Source organism: Ctenopharyngodon idella, chromosome 15, assembly GCF_019924925.1.
Source record: "Ctenopharyngodon idella isolate HZGC_01 chromosome 15, HZGC01, whole genome shotgun sequence".
Taxonomy (NCBI): domain Eukaryota; kingdom Metazoa; phylum Chordata; class Actinopteri; order Cypriniformes; family Xenocyprididae; genus Ctenopharyngodon; species Ctenopharyngodon idella.
Window position 1 is genome coordinate 2,411,997 of NC_067234.1, and position 20,611 is coordinate 2,432,607.

The following is a 20,611-nucleotide window of genomic DNA, read 5'->3' on the forward strand; positions in this document are numbered from 1 at the left end:
TAAACTGTCCTAACACTGAAGCTCCGGATGGAAGGTGACATCAAGTGTTGGCCCTCTGTGAGGCCGCCTTGGTAAACTGTCTTTGATTGGACCTGTCCCTGGCCCTATTTTTATTTGGCTCAGAGATGCTGACTTCGAGTCAGGCAGGATTGAGCATGTCTTTTCAGCTCCCCTGGGGTCCTCAGGGGTTGAACCTGATCCCCCTAGTATAGTGACAAGGTGAGGGAACTCACTTTTCTCTTTTCCTGTATTCCCTTAAAGGTAATGCCTGTCAGGGACTGGCATTACCAGAACTTGAGCTCTGCCCTGGGGCAGGCACTCTTTGTCCGGCCCGGTAAGGGTTTTTCCTTGCATAGGGCATGGGCCTAGGTTGTGGCCTTAGGGAATAGTGTCACTGACAGCCCTGTGTTTGACCTGAGTGAGAGATTGGTCTCCAGCATCTAAGTCCATTGAGCCTTCTTTTTGCTTTAGGCAGTTATTCCCTAAGCATAGCGGAGTAGGTACTTCCCCATAGTGCCATAGTGTCTTCGGATGCAGTGTGAGTTCTTATTGGAAAGGGCACGTCTCAGTTTACGCATGTAATCATGGTTCCCTGAGAAGTGGAACGAGACACTGCATCTCGCTGCCATGCTTCGGGTATACCTGCTAATGTCTCCTTCAGACAAAGAAGTTGTTGACATGTGCTACAAGTGCCCTCTTGTACTCACAGTCGCACATGTAGTCACGTCTCGGGCTGTCGCCGGCCAATGACATTGTCGCATTTGAATTATGTGCTTTAGACACAGTCATGCTGGAGGCGTTCCCCATAGTGTCTTCGGACGCAGTGTCTCGTTCCCCTTCTCAGGGAACCATGGTTACATGTGTAACCTGAGACATTTTATTCATGTTTGGCCTGAGTTTTTGTTGCACTTACACTGTTCTGACAAGCAGGCATCACCAGCAAGTGGCGTCTCAAACGTTTTGAAACAGTGAATCATTTTGCAAAGCAATTTGTTCAATTTATTTGTTCAGTTTCTCCCATCACTAGTAGTATGTCCAATTTCATAGTATTCATAAAACAGGAGAAAAGTACCTGGATGACCTCCTTCTTTAAATGAGAGTCTGAAGTGCGCAATCGATGGACTTTTAATATCCTATGAGGCCACAGGAGAGGAGTTGTGAAGTTAAGTGAAGTGAAGTGACACATGGCGTAGGTCACGTGACAGTGACAACATGGCGGATATTGTATGTCCGAATTTAATTCATACAAAATATAGAACATACTGTACATTTTTAACAGTTGCTAAGTAAGTTTCAAACCAAATGTAGTACCTATGCAGTATGCCATTTCGGACACTGCAAAACTATTAAAAACATTTCTTTTAATCAAAATAAAGCTGAAATAAAATAAAATGTAATTATTAGTTGAAAAACTAAATGGAAATTCAAAATGATGCCTTGGCAATAAACTGAAATTTAAGTTTATTATTATTATTATTATTATTATTATTATTTATTATTAACAGGAAATACATAAAAAGTAAGACTAACTAAAGCTGAAATAAAATGAAATTAAACCTAAATAACAATATAAAAAGTAATTAAAATGACAAAAGCACATAATGAATAGAAATTAAACTAGAATTAACACAAAATTAAAACAAATAAAATTAAATCGAAATTGAAATATTTAAAAAAAGAAGAAAAACACATAATCATATTGCTAAAACTATAATAGTATATAAATAATACTAAAATAACCCTGTGATTAGATTACTGTGATGTTTTACCATCCATTAAGTGAGAATCATAAGTGCAATCATTTAGAAACATTCTAGCACAACTCTTCCCCAAAAAACACATGATTTAAAGTATCATCCATGTCTGTAGCACAAACGGTGTGGGACGATTTATAGGCCGACGTTTAATACTTTGGGTTAGGGGTTTGTTCCAGTGGTAATTGTGATGTCTGCATTAGCAAGCAGCATTAATTACTGAATGATTAAATAGATACTTACTGTAATTAAACGGCTCATCCCATCTCTTTTCTGTTGAGGAAAATGTACAGTTTAGAGAGGTTTTGACATATAAACAAGACCTGAAAACAGTCTGTGCCTATAAAATGTAATGGACTTAATAATTTTCTTAATATGCAAAATAAGCTACTATTATATATGTGGGTGTGTGCTGGCATATTTGTGTTCATTGTGATGGATACATGAGCCTGCTGCTTCTAATGGCTCTAATGGGATGACACAATCAGATGACTTTTCCTTTCACCTGTCCACCTTAAATGATCTCCAACATGAATTTTCTATGATCCAATCAGGGTTGAGCCAATGAGATGCTCTTTATGCAAATGACTTAATGACTTGATAGGTAAAAAGTAGTGGAGACTGATATGGGTTTTTCATATTTCATATACGCATTTGGAATTTAAAGGGATATCTTACCCAAAAATGATGCAATGAAAAGTACAATTTTTTTTCTTTTGCATTTCAGTACAATTGACTTTTTAGGTTGACCATTTTTAAATGTACATATTTATATTTTGAATATATTTTTAGACAGTATTTATACACAAGTCACAAAAACTTTGAGTTCTATCATGAGTGAAAATAAGCACCAGATGAGGAAAAAGAGAGAGTTTACCCCACGCTACAGTTGTGGAGGTTTCGGAAGTTCTGGTGCTGGTTTTGGAGGTTCTGGTGCTGTTGGTGGTGGTGGTGCTGGTGACAGCAGTTGCTATGAGAAAATGAGAGGGAGGGGAGGTCAGGGAGAAAGACAAGGAGAGAAACCTAATCTAGCATGTACATTCTTTCCTCAAATTCACAGAATTATGAATAGGAGTGAGCTTTTGAATCCCGTTTTTGTACATAAATTTAGGTTGACAGCAAAGACTTTCGGTGTGAAAAGCAGACGCTTCCCCTTATCTCAATCCTATGGATTTGTCCGTAATTGCTTCTAATTAAATTCCAGCAGCACTCATTCTCTGTCTGGCCCTGTCTTTCAAATTCAATTCTTGCATATTTCAATGGCACGCTCTCCCAGGATATATGGTTGGTTGATTCTTCATAAAGCATATCAGCTCACCACGACAGTGCTCCGCAATCCCGCGGAAATGCAGCATTATCTTTAAGCCTCTCAGCATGGAAAGAGCGTTGAACATTTTCTAATTACCTGCTAATTAGTTTCTAAGTTATGTGTGCCCTTGATATGAATTGCATGAGTAAAGAGGAAGCCTCTCAGCTATTCATGCAATCCCCGGCTCTGTTACCCTCCCCCAATCCCCCAATCCCACACTGAAAGTCCTTCTGTTTGAGTCGGAGGTTTTACCAAAGTTATACTTCAGTCATAGCCATCAAAGCTTACGCTGTATGTCAGATGTCTTGTTGGGGGTCAAAGCGGAGGTCATAGAGGAGTCTGTAGAGATGTTTGTGATCGCCGCAGGTACGGTGGGGGTCATTGTCTCCCCTGTTGCATTCAGGTTAACTGGAAGAACAAGGAGAACACTTTTGTGATTGAATTGTATTTGAGATATGAGATGGTGATACAAGCCAAAACAAATAGCGCTGGTTTATTATGCCACCAGAAATCAATTCCTTCCAAGTCAGATTAAACTTTACAGAGTATGTTATCAAGGTAAGGGAGACCAGGGAATGTTGTTACACATTTTGTACTGGATCTGTAACTCAGTTTAGCTCTATTGGAAACACTTAGATTCAAAACAGCAAACAGAGAAAAGAATAAACAGATAAAACATGAACTAACAATTCTGTAAGCCATAATAGGCAATCTCCGAATGGTTATGCAGGGAAATAAAAATGCTAAAAAAAAAAAAAAAAAAAAAAATCCTACCATGACCCATGGCTCTTGTAGTGTTGGATGGAGGTGTAGAGCTTTCCGGTGGTGTCGTGGTCTCTGTTTTTGTCACATTCTCAGCTGTGTAACCTTTACAGACAGAAAAAGACACACATTTTGGCTTTGGTTTAAAATACATCATCTGCTTCTTTAAAGACAGAAAAAGTTTGAATGAAGAAATCTTGTGTTTCTCTTTTAATATAGAGTAAGCAACTATCTATACGTGATCATGTGGATGCTGATCACACTCTCATATATTTTAGAGTTGCCGTAAAGTAAGTTTTCTGGGATACTGTTCAAGATCTTGGGGTATTGATTTCCCAGGGGAATTTTCAACAATGTGCCTTGGCAAGTTTTCAAATATTATTTTGAAGGCTGATGGGTATCTTATATTATTTATAGTGTATAAAAAAACCAGAAAATGGCATTAGCACCCACCTGCTTAAAATGGACAATATCTATTGCATGGATGAACTGACTTATAATTTAAGGCTTAAAAATATAAATATAAAATATAAAAATATAATATAAAAAATATTTATTTCAAAGTAACAGCGAGAAATGAAGTTTGTATAAATATGAAGACACCATATAAAAAAGATAAAGATAATAAAGAAGAGATTTATTATTATTATTATTAAAACTACAGAAGGAGTGAGTTAGATTGTGATTGGCTGTGTTCAGTGGCACTGTCCAATCACTGATACTCTCATTAAGGCTGTGAAGACAAATATCTGAGATTGTTACAAGACGATCTGAGGAATTTTTATAGAGCATAACCAACATTCTCCTCCTGACACCATTATGACTTAAGAGTGTTTGAAGAACACATTCAGCACAATGATCGTGGCTGGCTTCAGAGTTCAAGATTACACATGCAGCAGATGAATGCAAATGTATTCTGAGTCTGGCATAATAACAGTGTGGCGATGTAGAGTGCAGTGGTTTGTAATGAAGGCAGGCCTCTCATAGACCCTGCCACAGAACAAGGACTAATTGTGGTCTAGCAGAGATGAGTCGCAGCATTTTTGTATGCATTTTCCGGCTACACACAGTTTTTCCAATGAATCTCTTCACAAGATGAATGGCCACATGAGACTGAGCAATTCTACTGGCAAACACTGTGATTATTGCAAAAAGACTATAATCAATCTTTTATTGGAAATATTCATGTGAAAAATCCCACATATTAGACCTGCTGGTCATTTGTGGTTTTTGGTAATGTAGGATTTTATTAAAAATAGGCTTTATTAGATTATGCTGACAAATGTTTATAGTGTATAGCCTATGTGTAACGTAATAAAAGATGGAGTGAGTGTGAGTGTGTGTGTATGAAAGAGAGAAAGGAGCAGAATAGTGATAACTCACATCTGAAGACTAGTAACAGAAAAAAGGACACCTCTCGCAACATGATCTGAAAAAGAGAAAACATCAACAATCACAAATACACAAACAGGTTATACTTAGAAAGAATGTCTCCATGTACAAAATTACTTTGAGATTTTCCCACAAGGTTCTGCTGTTACTTCTGCTGTTATCTTCGGAACACAAATTAAGATATTTTTCATAAAATCCGATGGCTCAGTAAGACCTGCATTGCCAGCAAGACAGTTAACACTTTAAAATGCCCAGAAAGCTACTAAAGACATATTTAAAACCGTTCATGTGACTACAGTGGTTCAACCTTAATGTTATGAAGAAGAATACTTTTTGTGTGCCAAAAAAAAATAAATAAATAAAATAACGACTTTATTCAACAATATCTAGTGATGGATTGTGCGAGTGGTTCGGAGCGTGTATCAGACTGCCAAAGTCACGCCCCCCAGTGGTGAACCATTGAAATTTCGAAACACTTATGACAGAATGAAGCCTCGTTTACTGAAATCATGTGACTTTGGCAGTTTGATACACGTTCTGAACCACTGATTTGTAAAGCTTCGAGGCTTCATGAAGCAGTGTTTTGAAATCACCCATCATTAGATATTGTTGAAAGTAGTCATTTTGTTTTTTTGGCACACAAAAAGTATTCTCGTCGCTTCATAACATTAAGGTTGAACCACTGTAGTCACATGAACTGTTTTAAATATGTCTTTAGTAGCTTTCTGGGCATTTGAAAGTGTTAATTAACTTGCTGTCAATCGAGGCCTCACTGAGCCATCGGATTTTATCAAAAATATCTTAATTTGTGTTATGAAGATGAACGAAGGTCTTACGGGGTGGAACGGCATGAAGGTGAGATGACAGAATTTTCATTTTTGGGTGAACTGACCCTTTAATATTGGAGAAACAAGTTTGGTCACACTTTAGTTTGGGGAACAAATTCACTATTAACTACAAGTTTTGCCTCAGTAAACTCCTAATTGTATTGCTTATTAATAGTTAGTAAGGTAGTTAGTAAGTTGTAGTTGTTAAGTTTAGGTATTGGGTAGGACTGAGGGATGTAGAATAGTCATGCATAATAAGACATTAATATGTGATTTATAAATACTTCTAAACAGCCAATATGCTAGTAATATGCGTTAATAACTAGTTAATAGTGAAAATTAGTCCCTAAAATGTTACCAAATGTTTTATGCTTATTCATTGGTGATTAATTGGATAGTTGGATAGTAGAAAAGTGTGTGTTACGAATTGTGTGTGTAGAAAAGTGTGTTACCAGAATGAGTTTGCCAAGACAATGCCTAAATGCACTACCAGTCAAAAGTTAGATTTTTTTTTTTTATATCACTATATTTCTGTTTTTACTGTATTTTTGATCAAATAAATACAGTCTTCGTGAGCATAAGGATTTTTTAAAAAAAACTTACTTTTGATAGGTAGTAAGTAGGATCATTTTAGAATTAATTTTGAATATTTAGCAACCGTGTATGTGTCATGGTGCTTTACGCTTCTCTCATATTGCTGTAAACATTCTGCCCGTGTAATGAGAGTGTTTGAGATGAAAGGTCTTGACATTTCCCAACGTTACTATTAGCCAATCAATTCTGAGATGGTTGTTTTAGAAATTTGTGCCTTTTGATCCATTAAAGCCAAACAATAGAAGGCTGCCAGTGTTTCTGATGGGAGGGGTTACTTAGCAACAGTGACATGAGCAAGCGCATAATACAAACACTGGATTATGACACATCAGATGACAGGCCGGCATTACAGTCACCAAGCTCTCCATTAGTATAATCAAACAACAGCAGGACCAAAATACTGCAATCCTGTAGGTGTGGAGAACAGACTGCTGCAGCCAAAACCCACGGATTTAAATATGAACCAATGATAGCAGAGTAATAGGGTGTCAGGGAAAGTGGGGTAAGATGTGTCACTGGGTAAACTGTGTCGCCCCTGTGCACATATATTTAGAAAAGATACATTACAAAGATGCACATGAGAATGACGTGACATTTTCCATGTCAGATTTTCTGTATCATGCAAGTTGTTAAAATAAGCAATGAATTAATAAAATTAGCATTTTTTTCCCCCAAAATGATACACTACTGCTCAAAATTTTGGGGTTGGTAAAGTTTTTGTAAGAAGTCTCTTATGCTCACCAAGGCTGCATTATTTGATCAAAAATGCAGTAAAACTGTGAAATATTATTACAATGTAAACATTTTTTTTCTATCTTGATATATATTTAAAATGTAATTTATTCCTGTAAAGCAAAGCTGAATTTTCAGCATCATTACTCCAGTCTTCAGTGTCACATGATCCTTCAGAAATAATTCAAATATGATGATTTGGTGATCAAGAAACATTTCTTATTATTATCAATGTTGAAGACAGTTGTGCTGCTTAATATTTTTATGATACTTTTTTAAGGATTCTTAGATGAATAGAAAGTTCAAAATAACAGCATTAAGCCTCGTGCACACTGGGACGATTATCGTGTGCGCTTATTGCCAGCGTTTTTCGAGATGTTTTTCGACGCGTCTTTGTATTCATACTCAAGCGATTTTCACTGGTGAAGTGCCGAGTGAACTTACAAATTCACTCCCTGACAGTATATGGCGCTCGTGCTTAGTGCAAGTGAACGGTAGTGCAAATAAACATATTTATGATTTAGACATTCAAATTAATATTTCTTGAATGCAAATAAAACAAAAATACAGATATAAAATGGCATATACATGACATGAGGAGATGGTAGTCAGAAACGGTAGTATAAATAACTCAATGACAGTAGTGCAAGTGAACGGTAGTGCAAATAAACATTTATAAAAAAAAATTCTCAACTATATTTCTTGAATGTAAAAAAACCCCAATAAAAATACAGAAATAAAATGGCATATAATACACATCTATAGAGTACCTCAGGGATGACGTGTTTTTGTAGGTCAACCCAGAAGTTAGCGGCGCACGGGTTCCCTCATTTAAAAGCCTATGCATTTTTCCCATAGACTTTAGGAAAATCGCAAAAGATAAGCTCTGTGTTTAACAGAGGGTTATGACACTTACACGTTTTGTCTATCAAGATAATCTTTACAAGTTAATACAACATTTATACATTTAAAAGCTATAAAAGCTAACAGCAGGCTATAAACGGACTACAGCACACCATGGTCGTGGATCACCATCACCAAGCTTCCTCAAACTTTATCTAAAAAACAACTTTATTTAAAAACATGCTCGCTGATTATGATCTGCGCTGTGTATGAATACTTAACCACTTTTTCATGAGAAATGCTGTCCATTCGTTTTGTTCAAAAATATTAGAAAATAATGTCGTTTATGCGTGCCTCTCTGAGATATTTTAATCTTTTGTTAATAATGTTTTATTTATTTGATTATTATTTTGTTAGTTTATATAAACCTTAATATTATTTTCTTTGTGTTTAAAAATTCTTATGTTTGATCATTGTGCCCCAAATAAACTTTAAAGATTATCCTTCACTGTATTATGTTTGATTGTATACTGACTGTATAATGTACTGACTATATAATGTATATACTGTATAATGTATATTAACTGACAGGTAAAACTTCTAAGAACGTGAGACTGAAACTAGGGCTAGTGAGTGTGATTTCCTGTTTGTCATGATGACATCTAAATTCCCTGCCAAAGGAAGTAGTCCCTTTTAGTAACTTGTTAGCAACCGCCGTTTTTAAGACACAATAAAGGTTTTTAAAAAATCACAAGTGGGTTATAACTGGTGTGTTTTATGTCATAGATCAAAACGTGAAAATATTAAAAGGCTTTGTTAACCACAGACCTTATTTCAGGCGATTTAGCAAAAACCCATTCAAAAAACCCATTGACTTTATGGCGATGGAACCAGAAGTCCTAAAATGCTAACTCGCTTCAAGGTTTTGCATACAAAAACACGTCTCTGAGGTACTCTATTGGCGTGGCCAAGAACTGGCAGAGCACCCATAGTTTGTAGGGGTCTTCTTCTTAGGTATCAGTGTGTGCTCGGCAAGACCGTTTTGTGCTTGAGCGCCACCAAGTCGTGTTTTACTGTAACTTCAGCAGCTCCAGGCACGTGAACAAAAGCACCAATCTCATTGGTTGGCCAGTTAACACGGCGCGTCAAACAAAAAAACAAACCCGAGGCGTTTTTTTTTTTTTTTTTTTTTAATGATGCTGTTACACCTGCCGTTTGGCACATTGGTGTGCACACTCACATCGGCGCCCTTTGTTTAGTCACGAGGCGTTAAACGTCGGCGATAAGCGTGCGCGATAATCGCCCCGGTGTGCACAAGCCTTTATGCGAAATAGAAATTTTTTTAACAATGCAAAAGTCTTTACTTTTTAATGCATTCTTTCTAGTAGTATCAATTATCAAGTATAAATTAAAAAAAAAAAAAAAGAAAGAAAAGTACACTTTTGCTTGGTAGTTTAACTGTGATCTAAACTACGCCAGATGGTTCGGGGTAAGTTGTGCCGAGTCAAAACTTATAGTAATACTGAGATTTGTATTCAAATGCAGGAAATACTGGTACATTAATCTTGTTGACAAGTAGGGGTCAATCTTTCTAATAATCTGAGGGAGAAAAAGTGTAAAAACGCTGAGTAAATGTAACATTACTAAATGCACAATGAACTCACCATAATAATATCACAAATAACAGGCAGTTAGCAACAAACAGCACTCATTTGTTTTATTTTTTGAAGGGTTGAAATGCTGTTTGAATAGTTTCATGCTGTCTGGTCTGATTTGGTAACAATATTGCAACACATTGTGCAATGATCTACATGAGAGGAAAAGCTTCCTGTAAGCCGGCAGAAATGTGACCCTATGCTGAAATTGGCACATGGTGAACACAACGCAGCATGAAGCCTTTGTATCCTTATAGTTAAATTGTATCAGATTCAATTAAGTTATAAATTTTAAATAACACAAGTATGACTGTTGACATGTCAAAGATGATTACTGCATCATATCAAAGCTTTAGGCTAAACATTTTCTGAATAAATGAACAAATTGTGATATAATTATCTCCACTTCCCCTACAACAACAAATAAGAAGGGATGTAGTGCCATTTTGTTTTAATTTTACTATGCACTACTTCCTGTAAAGTACTGCTGCCACGTGTGACGTGTTTCATTCAATTTAAGTTAGAGTTGAAAGTTTAGATCAAGCCAATAATTCCCATCGTGTATAACACCATTTAATGCAGAGATGACTCGAGTCATAAAGAAATAGAGTGAATGTCTCAACGGATCTATCCATTAATGTGCAACAACTTTCAAAGTAACATTCCTAACATGGCATTAACTATTAAAATAATGCAAACTCAAACAACTTTATAAGCTGATACTGTATAAAGTGTTTGTGACATTATTTTCATGATAAATCTAACAATGTCATATAGTACAAAATTGTATTATTTTTATATGCACTAAAATATGCCTCGTTTTCTTCATGCAAAATATAATTGTATTTTTTTTTCTTCTGATTTTGGGGTGAAATATGACCTATAACATTTCTACATGAAATACAGCTTTCCCTGACCTTTGTCTTTTCAAACCATTCCAAACATTCATAATAACAATAAATAAATATACTACACATTGATTTGTCCCCTTTCCATAAATTCTAATCTTTTATTTTGTGGCCTCCAAGACCTTTTTCATTAGAAGTAGCCACTTTGATATATGTGAGGGCAAGCCTGTATTGAACTGTGGCTGTGTAACTGCAGGTGAGTGAGTGTGTTTACCTGTTTCTAAAGACAGATCGTCCTCTGGGTCTTACATGATCGATGGATCAGATAAACGAGAAGGCTGGTCCACAGTGACTTCACATGCTTGGAGCACGTGTGCCTTCCCTCTATATCTCTACTTTTCTCTCATTCTCTAATGCTTACCTGGTATGTAATACTCAACAAGCTCAAAATCTCTTAAAATAAGTCTACGTTCAAATATTAACTGTTTTATTTCACTTACCTTGATGCTCATTTTGATCCTGCGTATCACATCCAATCACAGTTGAACAGAGTGCAGCATCTGTCAGTTCTTTGTAACAGAGAGGAAATGTAAGTTGGGCAGATGATTGACCACGCCCTTGTCGAACTTCCTTGTCCTCAGACTTCCTCTGCAGTCTGTCGTTCTCACTGGTGCTGAGGCCCCTCACTCCATCCACATCTGCCAGTCCTCTTTTATGCCCGTCTCATCAGCTATTGTCTACAGTTCAAACTGTGTTAATGCCAGCCTCTCACATTGTGTGTGTATCAGCACTGTAGCTCATTGCCTAAGCAGCTCTTTGTGTCTGTTCATTCAAAATCTACCCTGAGATCAAAATAAAGTCTGTATATATGCAATACACAAATGCGAATTATTGTATTATATTTGTATTGTTATACCAATGTAGAAAAAACAACAACATATTTGCTAATCAAGCAAATTTAATTTGTCGGTCAATAAAATGTGGATAAAATGTGTAAAAACCACAGAATTGCATTTAACTCTCTGGTGCTCTTCGCGTGGCAGTCAAAAATGACAGATTTTTTATTATTATTATTATTATTATTATTATTATTAAGTTGATGTACTATATTTTAGTTTGATAATGATTTTATTTTTTTTATTTTGGGGGGGGGGGGGGGGGTATAGTACTAACATATTTATACAGTAGTTACAATCCATTTATTCACTTTTTGCGCATAGAGCTGAAAATAAAATTTCCAATTTAAACTGAAAATTTTTGAAAATTAGCTTTCATGTAGCGTGTAACATAGCTTTGAGTGAATGAAAACATACAGCAAAGTTTTAAATCTAAAAGTGCACCGTTTATAAAGTTATTTTCTCTCAAAAGTAAGAGTCGACTCTGAGTCAATTAAACGAGTCGTTTGTAAAACGAATCCCAAGCCATTTCGTTGTGACGTCCCAACGAAACATTAGCATATTGCCCGCCCATTTATTGCGCATGCAGACGCCAGGGAAAATTTATTTTTTCAACAATACCACAGCAGTACAATCTTTTGTTGTGTTCCCGTCATTTTACTGACGACTGCTTCTCAAGCCTCGGGGAGTTTAACGCAGGATTCACAAAACGCTTGGTCTTAAAATATGGATCAATGCCCAGATTATTTAGACCAGCTTGCTCCTCTGAATCTCAGCCTCTAAGTATTATTAATAATTGATGTTTATATTTACTAGCGATCGTTCATAATTCGTAGTTTTGTATGTTATGTTGTGTAACGTACACCCTAGTCTGTATGTCTCCTGCTAACCGGCTAACTCACGTTTCTGTAGTTCTGCTATTCAGATGTGGGTCCAATATTGTCTAAAAATGTGTCCATTAATGCAGCTTGTCTGTCTTATTACTTGGAGTATTGATCAAGGATAGAGCACGACTTTTGTTTACAAAGTCTAACGCATTATCAGCTATTCACGTTTGTGCTCGGCTAACTTGGGAGTTTACAACATACAAAACAAACTGTTTTTTTCCTCTGCATTTTTATTATTACAGTAGAGTGGAGCTCTTTCTGTATTGTAATTGGATGTTAAGATGCTAGTCCGCACTAACTAGTTGAAGTATTCTCTCTGTAAACAGTGAACACCCATTGTAATGTCAAACAATGATATAGCCATTTTTCTTTGTTAATAGTTATGGCAAAAAAGTCTGTACACATTTGGCCTAAATGTTTCTCTTATGTTAGAGGTTTTCAGCTTCGCTTGGCATTCTGATACAGTTCCTACAGGCGCACCTACATAAAGTATAACAGTGACGCTGCTATCACGTCTTATAAATAACTAAGGTGACAGTTACCATATAGAAACGTCATACTCCAGTCGTGATTGCGAATCAGTTTCTGGTTGATCGACTACTTCAGACGTTTCATCGTCGGACTCGAATTGATACGGTAAAATTGATGCTATCTTTTCTGTCCATACATTGTATGCAATGTCTTGCGAATTGATAGCTGTCATTCAGTTATAGCAATGGGCACGCAGTAGCCCAATCACAAAGGATTGGGCCATCCGACCAATCAGAGCAGTGTAGGCTCACGGAAAGGAGGGGTTTAGAGAGACTGATTCTCTGAACTGCTTCAAACGAATTGTTTACAAAATATTGAAGACTCAGGTGAAATTAAATGTATATTATGAGAAAACGAAAGTGTTTTTTGACCTTGCATGCATGTAAACCTGTTGTAGGAGACTCCCAAAACAATATTAGGAACCTTCAAAAATGCATAATAGGGACACTTTAAGTTTGGTCTCTTTTTAAAGACGACACTTGACACATTATAGCTGAAAAAAAAAAAAAAAAAAAAAAAAAAAAAAGTGAACTTAACCCTCTACAGCACAGCATTGCACAACGGAAAGTTTTCTTAAGCCTTATGTTTAGTAAATTTTTCTTTAAATGATTACAACCAATTAGAAAGGTTGGGAAAGCCAAAAGAACAGTCCAGTAAGGTGTGGGAGTCACTATCAAGCACCATTTAAAGGCGGGACATCCTGTTATGACACATGGTCACAGGAGCACATGGTGTGAGAAGAAGGCAAGATTATTTGCTTTAGTAATCTTATTTAAAATGACATGAACTGTACATAAAAAATATGTGTGTGTGTGTATGAATGTGTAGAGAAGCCTTTTGTCAGGTTTTATGAAGTTTTTTTTATTTTATTTTGCATGTTCAGAAATTCAGTTTTTCTTTTCGTTGCCTCAGGGCAACGTTGTGCGATTTAAGGGGTACTTTTCGAGGAAGTTTTGGACAATACCTCACATTCGCCATAATGTGTTATAAAAAGGGAAGATGCAGGGTTCCTGGGTGTGCAGGAACACCCAAAGTGATGTGCAAAAATTGTAACATACACCTCTATTCATAGCAGAGAAGAACTGCTTTTTTAAGTTTCGTAGGAAGTGAAATCTTATCACATGAAGTACATTATATGACATGACACACTACATGATACAGACCTATGCATGTATCAAATTCAGTATATCAATATCTTTCAAGTGTTTTTCCCTTTTTACTTAATGATTTCTTGACATTTAAAAAAAAAAAAAAAAAAAAAGGTAGTGATTTTGATGATGCATTTCTCTATGATTCTATATACCATTGTTGAACAATGTTGCCCTGAGGCAACGAAAAAAATTGTATCAATAAAATGTTCCCAAATTAACTGATTTTAAATTATGTGGAATATATTTTTTTTTTTCACGTGCCATCAACATGTGTGCAGTAGAGGGTTAAAGTTATAGAATTTTGTTTATTCTTATGAAAAATGCACAGAAATACTATTTTCAATTTTATATGAAGTATATATTTTACAAAAACCGTTTTACTCTAAAACTGTAAGAAAATCAAAGCCATAAATCTAAACAAGTTGTGTTCCAAATTTGAGCTTGATATCTCAAAAAATTAGCAATGATTTAGTTGTTTAATTGATTGTTTAATTTATATATTGTCCTAACCATCCCCTAGCCCTAAACCTACCCGTTGGTAATGTTATTGATTAAATTTAATTGATATATTGTCCTAACCAGCCCCTAGCCCTAAACCTACCCATTGGTAACCCTGTTTAATTATTTAAACTAGATGGCGCTGTCACAAAAACTAGGGTCCTAGAAATGCAGTCCTGAAACTGCTGTGGTCCTAAAAGTGCAGCCTCCAGTATTGCAAGCAGATAATATTGGCCCCGTTCACACCGCCAGTGACACGCAGCGACAAAGCGACATGATCCCATCCATTTCAATGGAGTGCTTCCAACTTCCGGCGACACGAGCGTCAGTGACCATTGGCGACAGTATGTGGGCGTGTCAAGCGATGGGAGACGCAACAAAAGCTTATGCAAATGAGAAGCGAATTTCGCGAGCAACAACCAATAGGATTGAAGACTCTCTGAAGCTCACAACACCGTTTCAAGTGCAGGCAAGACAGGATTCCAGAGCGATTTCACTGTTTTATATGATCTGACTGTAACTACATACATGGATATAATAAAATGATGCGTGGAAAAGAAACTGTCGGCACTCTTGTGAGTTTGATTCATACATTGATAGTTTGTGTTGTTAATTATATGATGCTGTGAGCAGTTTAGCACTGCTGCAGTTCATATTACAGTTTCCCCTGCATTGTGTTGATTATTAGGGACAAGAAAATTGATTATTTGTCAAATTCGAATGATGTTTTAGTATTTTATGACAGTATGAGTGAGTTTAATTTGTTGATAGATCAACCGTTAATCTAGTTAATGATTTAATGCACTGAGCTCTAACACTATACAACAGCAGAATGTCATTTGTGATTGCATTTTCTATAGATATGATCAGACGTGCAGTCTACCAATGACAAAGAAGTGACAAGTGACTTCACAGTACAGAGACTAGTGACATGTAGCCACAAAGTTGCTGGCGGTGTGAACGGGGCTTCAGTAGCAACCAACCACAACACCCTAGCAACCACCTAACAATGCCTTAGCAACTGCATAGCAAGCATCACTCATATTTATTTTAAGAAATATAAAAATTTACTTCTCAGTTGTTTCTCATCTAATTTCTAATATAAATAATAAACTACATGTAAGATAACACATGAGATAACTGCTGATATAGTAAGAATATAAAGGTCTTAAAATTTAATGTTGAAAACACACCATTCAGATAATTTGGTATTGAAGGAGAATTTGAAAAATGATTTTTCATTCACTGTAAAAATGTAAAGTTGCAAATAAAACATATTATTGTGGTATGTTTTACAAGAAAAAAATTATTTCAGTCTTTCTACTTCAGAATTCCATGTATAATTCAATGTGTTATATGCTGATTCTTTATAATTATTTGTAAAATTTAATAGCAATTTCTGAGTGAATATTATTTGAAAATTTCTTGCATTGAAATCTGACTTGATCACAAACTTTAGTATCTTCATAATTTGAAGAGTTTGTGAAGCAGCAGACTTAAACAAAAGTCTCATTTACTCTGCATTCAGTCACATTGCTGTATAGGTTATATTTGTGAATTTTCTCTCTTAGTTTGCATTCGTCTCATTTAAATGTTGGGATTACCTGAGAGTGACATACAGCAGTACACAAGCTTCTCTGAAATGGAGAGGAAGGAAATATGTAACCACAATCAAATGTGGTAACAGAATAGAACAATATGTTCCAGAGGTTGTCATGACAGCAAGGCCTCCTATGTCTACAATTTGGTCAGATTACAATGACAAAACTATTGAAACTTTTTGTTTCTTTTTAGATGTTTTTAGCCTCCTCAAAAGAGCTGTAATGAACATCACACAATCTCTGGAAAGCCTCCTCCTACACGCTTCAACATTTTTTGAGAAAGAAATTGCACAGTTCTCAAATGATCAACATCCTCATTTGTCCCTCTGATTCAATAGTACGCATATAAGCACGGTTGACTGAACCCACCTGGTATAAATAGACCACTGCGGTTGTATGTCCTCCATACTTAAACACCTACACGTTATATAAATCACACTGTAAACTGTCTGTTCTGCAACAATAAACAATAGAAGATTTCCATAATTCAGACCGCCTCGTCCCCATGTCACGTTCTCAACACTGACCCCCGCAATCCCAGGATTCCTTCCCCTTCCACAGAATGCTGCATATTGTCACAATATTTTCTGTCCCTTTGTCTTGTCAATTTGAAAATACGACTTATTTAAGAAAAAAATGTTTTTTGATTCTCTGCTTGCGTCGTGGTTATGATGCTAGGATGTTATGGGTGGCTTCCAGGGTGTTGCTATGTAGTTGCTAGGGTTCCTTGGGTGGTTTCTAGGGGATTACTTACTGGTCATTATAATATCTGTTTTCTAGATGTGGAACAGGTTAAAGGGATAGTTCACCCAAAAATGAAAATTCTGTCATCATTTACTCACCTTGAAGTTGTTCCAAACCTGTAGAATTCCAAACCATTGACTTCCATAGTATGAAAAAAAAAGAATACTATGGAAGTCAATGAAGTCCATCAACTGTTTGGTTACCGACATTCTTCAAAATATCTTCTTTTGTGTTCAACAGAAGAAAGAAATTCATACAGGTTTAGAACAACTTGTAGGTGAATGAATGAGGAATTTTCATTTTTGAGTGAACTATTCCTTTATGGCACATTCACACCAAAGACAATGACTACACCCCGAATTCCATAAAAGTTAGGAAGTTTAAGTTTTTCTTAAATTTTAATAAAATGAAAACTAAAAAACTTTCAAATCACATGAACCAATATTTTATTCATAATAGAACATAGATAACATAAATGTTTAAACTGAGAAATTTTACAATTTTATGCGCAAAATGAGCTCATTTCAAACTTGATGCCTGCTACAGGTACCTGCTACATGGTGTAGCATCTCCTCTTCTTTTCAAAACAGTTTGAAGACGTCTGGGCATCGAGGTTACGAGTTTCTGGAGTTTTGGTGTTGGAATTTGGTCCCATTCTTACCTGATATAGGTTTCCAGCTGCTGAAGAGTTTGTGGTCGTCTTTAACATATTTTTCATTTAATGATGCACCAAATGTTCTCTAAGGGTGAAAGATCTGGACTGCAGGCAGGCCAATTCAGCATCCAGACTCTTCTACGAGGAAGCCATGCTGTTGTAATAGCTGCAGTATGTGGTTTTGAATTGTCCTGCTAAAATACACAAGGCCTTCCTTGAAATAGACGTCATCTGGAGGGGAGCATATGTTGCTCTAAAACCTTTATATACCTTTCAGCATTCATAGTGCCTTCCAAAACATGCAAGCTGCCTATACCGTATGCACTTATGCACCTCCATACCATCAGAGATGCTGGCTTTTGAACTGAATGCTGATAACACGATGAAAGGTCTCCCTCCTCTTTAGCCCGGAGGACACGGCATCCGTGATTTCCAACAAAAATGTCAAATTTGGACTCGTCTGACCATAAAACACTTTTCCACTTTGAAACAGTCCATTTTAAATGAGCCATGGCCCACAGGACACGACGGCGCTTCTGGACCATGTTCACATATGGCTTCCTTTTTGCATGATAGAGCTTTAGTTGGCATCTGCAGATGGCACAGCGGATTGTGTTTACCGACTGTGGTTTCTGGAAGTATTCCTAGGCCCATTTAGTAATGTCACTGACACAATCATGCTGATGAGTGATATGGTGTCGTCTGAGGGCCCGAAGACCACGGGCATCCAATAAAGGTCTTCGGCCTTGTCCCTTACGCACAGAGATTTCTCCAGTTTCTCTGAATCTTTGATAATGTCATGCACTGTAGATGATGAGATTTGCAAAGCCTTTGCAATTTGACGTTGAGGAACATTGTTTTTAAAGTATTCCATAATCTTTTTATGCACTCTTTCACAGATTCGAGAGCCTCTGCCCATCTTTACTTTTGAGAGACTCTGCCTCTCTAAGACACCATTTTTATAGCTAATCATGTTACAGACCTGATATAAATTAACTTAATTAGTTGTTAGATGTTCTCCCAGCTGAATCTCTTAAAAATTTCTTGCTTTTTCAGCCATTTGTTGCCCCCGTGCCAACTTTTTTGAGACCTGTAGCAGGCATCAAATTTGAAATGAGCTCATTTAGTGGATAAAATTGTAAAATTTCTCCGTTTAAACATTTGTTATGTTATCTATGTTCTATTGTGAATAAAATATTGGCTTATGTGATTTGAAAGTCTTTTAGTTTTCATTTTATTCAAATTTAAAAAACGTCCCAACTTTTCCAGAATTTGTGTTATGTAACGGTAACTATAAAGTTTTAATAATCCCTCTAAAAACTAAAAGAATAGTAGCGACAGATGCCATAACTGCAGCACGCTTAAACAATGTTATCATTCATTGGTGTGGACTCTAAGATAGTTATTGTTATTATCTTTATAGTTAATGTTCTTGGCATGAACAGACCTTTACTCTATGATATTTTTTCAACCGTTTTATCATGCACTATGGAAAATTTGTAAGTATGAAAAGCGCATTAAAAAAAATTTAAAACTATGAAACAAAGTTAAAAAAAAAAAAAAGAAAAAAAGAAAGAAACTAAAAATATAGAAGTTTAGGGTCACCATGAAATAAATTTTTCCCCCCATTTTTTTTAATGGAATAATGCAGTATTTATTATAAATGAATTATCAGTGCACATCATTATTTTTTTTAATTCATGTGTAATTAATTCTTGCAGTGACATCTCTTCTCTGATGACGAGGGCGGGACAACCTGTCACTCACGACATCACAGCTATAGCAAACGACAACACTCCTATCAATTCACTATGGACAGAATCAAGTCGCCCTACATTTTTTCTTGTTCGAGAAGCTGTTTCACTTGGATATACGTCATTAAAGTGAAGAAAAGTCTATCGTAACTTCCGTTTCATGACGAATTTATTTATTAATTAGGGTGCGAATTTTAAAAAGGTTTTTACAAGGACTCAATGGTCTCGTCATGTCAGCCCATTAAAAGTAATTCAGACAGCCTAAAAAAAGAAAAAGTGTTATTTCCCCAAAAGCTTTTTATTAACTGAAGTGGGACAGATCAAGTTAATTTTTTCCCACTCTAGCACTACCTAGCATAATGAAGAGAACAGAGTTTTAACAAGGCTGTTTGAGCACCACTTAGCTTTGAGTGCATGTCCTTGCAGTTGACAGAAAAAGTGGCAGTTAGGGACCAATGTAGCCATAATTTGTCACTGGTCATCAGAGGATGGGACAGACCCATCATTATGAAATGATAAAAAATAACTAGCTATAAAACAACAGAAACCACAAACAAAATGATCTGTTGAGCATGCACATTAGTGTTCGGTCCAGTAAATCTATTCAAGTGCATTAACATTTGGACTGATTCAGGTCCAGATTTTGTGAACTCTTTTTAAACTTCCTTTTTCTCTTTAAAGGAATAGTTCATAATTCTATCAAATGATTCATTCACAAGTCTAACCTCAAAAGAACGTTTTAAAGGGGTCATGAAATGGATTTTTTTTTTTTATTTTTTTATTTTATAATGTTTCCTGAGGTGCACTTATGATTTTTACATCAAATAATTGTCATAATTTAGAAATAAATGGCTATTTTCTACTCTGATTTTAGCCCTCTGATTTGAACGCTCTGTTTGAAGGGGCGTGTCTGCTGTGAGACTTCAGTGTTTTTTAATTTTGTTATCGCAATGTTATCGTAAACAACTAGGCCTTTTTTAGATCCACTCGCTCATTATTGGCTGAACATCAGTGGGCGGGGACAACGATGCGATGATGTAAAAGTAGCCGTTGTTGTCTTGCTCCAAAGGCAGCCATATGCAAATGATTGTGCCCCTGTGACGTCACATGCCACCTCTGTTCCAAACAAAGTTTTTTTTTTTTTTTTTTTTACAGTTTGATTGCATAAATGCTTTTTT

General features: G+C 36.1%; 1 protein-coding gene across 3 annotated transcripts in view; it reads right to left on the reverse strand.

Annotated features, from left to right (window-relative positions):
- The window catches only part of nphs1 (NPHS1 adhesion molecule, nephrin), a 148,171-nt gene that overhangs the window by 11,282 nt on the left and 116,278 nt on the right, over positions 1-20,611 (reverse strand). For all 3 annotated transcript variants that reach the window (XM_051862610.1, XM_051862609.1, XM_051862608.1), the window contains exons 33-38: positions 11,217-11,453; positions 5,209-5,254; positions 3,838-3,930; positions 3,352-3,471; positions 2,632-2,724; positions 1,998-2,027 (exon numbers count right to left, since the gene is read on the reverse strand). The gene's annotated coding sequence lies outside the window, so the exon portion shown is untranslated. The remainder of the gene's footprint in view (positions 1-1,997; positions 2,028-2,631; positions 2,725-3,351; positions 3,472-3,837; positions 3,931-5,208; positions 5,255-11,216; positions 11,454-20,611) is intronic.